The 4,953-nt window shown below is 40.7% G+C and overlaps 1 non-coding gene across 1 annotated transcript; it reads right to left on the minus strand.

Annotated features, from left to right (window-relative positions):
• Positions 1-631: 631 nt before the first annotated feature.
• On the minus strand, positions 632-739 carry LOC127746344 (small nucleolar RNA R71). Its single transcript, XR_008007963.1, has one exon. It is a non-coding gene; the product is annotated as a small nucleolar RNA R71 (small nucleolar RNA).
• Between the last annotated feature and the right edge of the window lie 4,214 nt (positions 740-4,953).

The raw sequence follows: 4,953 nt of genomic DNA on the forward strand, positions 1-4,953 counted from the left end.
CTTCTACTCCTTTTCCTCTGACACATCAAGGAGTCTCTATACTGTGACATAGAGGATTTCACTACTCTCTTTTGTTCTCTTCTTTTTCATATGAGCAGCAACAGGGATAAAAATATTTTTGTTGAAGCTAATCCTGAACCTGAAAGGACTCTGAAGAAGAAGCTAAGAGAAGCTAAAGCACAACACTCTAGAGAGGACCTTACAGAGAATTTTGAAAAAGAAGCAGACATGGCAGCCGACCCAACAACAATGCTAGAGATGCAAGGAAGATGCTTGGTGACTATACGGCACCAACTTCCAACTTCTATGGAAGAAGCATCTCAATTCCTGCCATTGGAGTAAACAACTTTGAGCTAAAGCCTCAATTAGTTTCTCTAATGCAGCAGAATTGCAAGTTTTATGGACTTCCATCGGAAGATCCTCATCAGTTCTTAGCTGAATTTTTGCAAATCTATGATACTGTTAAGACCAAGGGGGTTGATTCCGAGGTCTACAGACTCATGTTTTTCCCCTTGTTGTAAGAGACAGAGCTAGGATATGGTTGGACTCACAACCTAGAGAAAGCCTGAACTCTTGGGATAAGTTGGTCAATGCTTGCTTGACCAAATTCTTTGCACCTCAAAAGATGAGCAAGCTTAGAGTAAAAGTCCAAACCTTCAAACAGAAGGAAGGTGAATCCCTCTATAAAGCTTGGGAAAGATACAAGCAATTAACCAAAAGGTGTCCTTCTGACATGCTTCTAGAATGGAGCATCATATGCATATTCTTTGATGGTTTGTCCAAATTGTCTAAGATGTCATTGGACCATTCTGCTGGTGGATCTCTTCATCTGAAAACCCCTGCAGAAGCCCAGAAACTCATTGAAATGGTTGCAAATAACCAGTTCATGTACACTTCTAAAAGAAATCCTGTGAATAATGGGACGACTCAGAAGAAAGGAGTTATTGAAATTGATACTCTGAATGCCATATTGGCTCAGAACAAGATATTGACTCAGCAAGTCAATATGATTTTCCAGAATCTGACTGGATTGCAAGCTGCATCCGGCAGTGCTAAAGAAGCCTCCTCTGAAGGAGAAGCTTATGACCCTGAGAATCCTGAAATGGAAGAGGTGAATTACATGGGAGAATCCTATGGAAACACCTATAATCCTTCATAGAGGAATCATCCATGTTTCTCATGGAAGGATCAACAGAAGCCTCAACAAGGCTTCAATAATAATAATGGTGGGAGAAATAAGTTTGGCAATAGCAAACCTTTTCCATCATCTTCTCAGCAACAGAGAGAGAATTCTGAGCAGAGCCTCTCTGGCTTAGCAAACATAGTCTCTGATCTATCTAAAACCACTCTCAGTTTCATGAATGAAACAAGGTCCTCCATCAGAAATTTGGACGCAGAAGTGGGTTAGCTGAGTAAAAGAGTTACTAAAATTCCTCCTAGTACTCTCCCAAGCAATACAGAAGAGAATCCCAAAAGAGAGTGCAAGGCCATAATTATAACCAAAATGGCCGAACAAGTAGAGAGTGACAAGGCAGTGATTCCTAGTGAGAAAAATCTCAAGGGACGTTCACTGACCAATAAGGAGTTTTCTATTGAGGAACGAAAGGAATCTGAGGCTCAGACAGAGACCATAGAGATTCCACTGAACTTACTATTGTCCTTCATGAGCTCTGATGAGTATTCTTCCTCGGAAGAGGACAAAGACACCATTGAAGAGAAAGTTGCTCAGTATCTAGGAGCAATCATGAAGCTGAATGCCAAGTTATTTGGTAATGAGACCTAGAAGGATGAACCTTCATTGCTCATCAATGAACTGAATACATGGATTCAGCAGACATTGCCTCAAAAGAAACCGGATCCCGGAAAGTTCTTAATACCTTGCACCATAGGCACCATGACCTTTGAAAAGGCTCTGTGTGACCTGGGGTCAGGTATCAACCTCATGCCATTCTCTGTAATGGAGAAACTAGGGATCTTTGAGGTACAAGCTGCAAGAATCTCACTAGAGATGGCAGACAAATCAATGAAAAAGGCTTATGGACTTGTAGAGGATGTGTTAGTGAAGGTTGAAGGCCTTTACATCCTTGCTGACTTCATAATCCTAGATACTGGGAAGGATGAGGATGAATCCATCATCCTTGGAAGACCCTTCCTAGCTACAGCAAAGGCTGTGATTGATGTGGACAGAGGAGAGTTAGTCCTTCAATTGAATGAGGACTACCTTGTGTTTAAGACTCAAGGATCTTCTTCTGTAAAAATGAAGAAGAAGCATGAAAAGCTTCTCTCAATACAGAGTCAGATAGAGCCCCCACATTCAACTTCTAAGTTTGGTGTTGGGAGGCCACAACCATGATCTGAGCATCTATGGAGCTCTGTAAGAGCTTCCTGTCAAGTTATTGACATTAAAAGAGCGCTTATTGGGAGGCAACCCAATTTTATTTATCTATATTAATTACTTTTTCATTCTATTTTCTGGTGTTAGTCTATGTCTTCTTTAGGTTGATGATCATGTGAAGTCACAAAAACAGCTGCAGAATTAAAGCTTGAATCAAAAACAGCATAAAAAACAGCACCCCTGGAGGACGAGCTTACTGGCATTCAAACGCCAGTAAGGCTAGCAAAGTGGGCGTTTAACTCCCAGTCTAGCACCATTTTGGGGGTTAAACGCCAGAAATGGCACACAGACTGGCGTTTAACGCCAGAAAAGGGTGTCTGGCTGGCGTTAAATGCCAGTAAGGGTAGCAGAATGGGCGTTTAACGCCCAGTCTGGCAGCATTCTGGGCGTTAAATGCCAGAACTGGCAGCCAGACTGGCGTTTAACGCCAGAAATAGGTAGCAGCCTGGCGTTCAATGCCAGAAATACCACACAGAGGGCGTTTAAACGCCAGAAAGGTGCAGGGATGAGAAATTCTTGACATCTCAGGATCTGTGGACCCCACAGGATTCCTACCTACCCCAACTCATTCTCACTCCTCTTGATACCTTTCCATAACACCCTTCCCCAATCACCATTCACCTATCAAATCCTACCCTCTTTCCCATAACCTCTTCACCACTCACATCCATCCACTATTTCCCATCATATAACCCACCTACCCCTATCCACTCAAATTCAAACCATTTTCCTCCCAAACCCAACCCCTATCACACGGATTCCCTCTCCCCTTACCCTATATATACCCCTCCTTACTCCTTCATTTTCACATAACACAAACACTCCAAACCCCCCTTGGTCGAACCACTCCTCCACCTCCATCTCCTCCATTCCTTCTTCTTCTCCTCCTTTCTTTCTTCTTTTGCTCAAGGACAAGTAAACCTCTTAAGTTTGGTATGGAAAAAAGCTGTGCTTTTTGTTTTTCCATAACCATTAATGGCACCTAAGGCCGGAAAAACCTCTAGGAAGAGGAAAGAGAAGGCAGTTGCTTCCAACTCCGAGTCATGGAAGATGGAGAGATTCATCTCAAAAGCCCATCACTAAAAAGAGGATGGAGCAAACAAGAGAGCCCACTCATGGACCTCAACAAGAGCATAAGGAAGTCTCTCATCAAGAAATCCTTGAGATGCCTCAAGGATGCATTTTTCTCCACACAACTATTGGGATCAACACCTCTTTAGGAGATTTGAGTTCCAATATGGAGCAACTAAGGATGGAGCACCAAGAGCACTCCATTATCCTCCATGAAATTAGAGAAGACCAAAGAGCTATGAGGGAGGAGCAACAAAGGCATGGAAGAGATATTGAGGAGTTCAAGCACACCATAGGATCTTCAAGAGGAAGAACTAGCCGCCATCACTAAGGTGGACCCGTTCTTTAATTTTCTTGTTCTTATTTTCTGTTTTTCAGTTTCCTATGCTTGTTGTTTTGTCTATGTTTGTGTCTTTATTACATGATCATTAGTGTTTAGTATCTATTAAAGCTATGAGTGTTCCACGAATCCTTCACCTTTCTTAAATAAAAAATGTTTCTATTTGCAAAAGAACAAGAAGTACATGAATTTTGAATTCTATCTTGCAATTAGTTTAATTATTTTGATGTGGTGGCAATACTTTTTGTTTTCTGAATGAATGCTTGAATAGTGCATATTTTTGATAGTAAAGTTTATGAATGTTATAATTGTTGGCTCTTGAAAGAATAATGAAAAAAGAGAAATGTTATTGATAATCTGAAAAATCATAAAATTTAATTCTTGAAGCAAGAAAAAGCAGTAAAAAATACAAAGCTTGCGAAAAAAATTAGGCAAAAAAAAAAGAAAAAGAAAAATGGAGAAAAAGAAAGAAAAAGAAAAAGCAAGTAGAAAAAGCCAATAGCCCTTTAAACCAAAAGGCAAGGGTAAAAAGGATCCAAGGCTTTGAGCATTAATGGATAGGAGGGTCCAAAGGGATAAAATCTTGGCCTAAGCGGCTAAATCAAGCTGTCCCTAACTATGTGCTTGTGTCATGAAGGTCCAAGTGAAAAGCTTGGGACTGAGTGGTTAAAGTTGTGATCCAAAGCAAAAGAGTGTGCTTAAGAACTCTGGACACCTCTAACTGGGGACTCTAGCAAAGCTGAGTCACAATCTGAAAAAGTTCACCCAGTTATGTTTATGTAGCATTTATGTATCCGGTGGTAATTGGTGCACGAAATTGCAATCACACTTTTGCAATCCGCACAACTAACCAGCAAGTGCACTGGGTCGTCCAAGTAATACCTTACGTGAGTAAGGGTCGAATCCCACGGAGATTGTTGGTTTGAAGCAAGCTATGGTTATCTTGTAATTCTTAGTCAGGATATCAATTATAATTATCAGTTTGAATTACGAAAAATAAAAGAGCGTGAAATAAATACTTATTGTGCAATAATGGAGAATATGTTGGAGTTTTGGAGATGCTTTGTCTTCTGAATTCCTATAATGTAATATTCCACTCATGCAAAAGTGCAAAGTTCCTTCCATGGCAAGCTGTATGTAGGGTGTC

This window comes from Arachis duranensis, chromosome 3 (genome assembly GCF_000817695.3).
Source record: "Arachis duranensis cultivar V14167 chromosome 3, aradu.V14167.gnm2.J7QH, whole genome shotgun sequence".
Lineage (NCBI taxonomy): Eukaryota > Viridiplantae > Streptophyta > Magnoliopsida > Fabales > Fabaceae > Arachis > Arachis duranensis.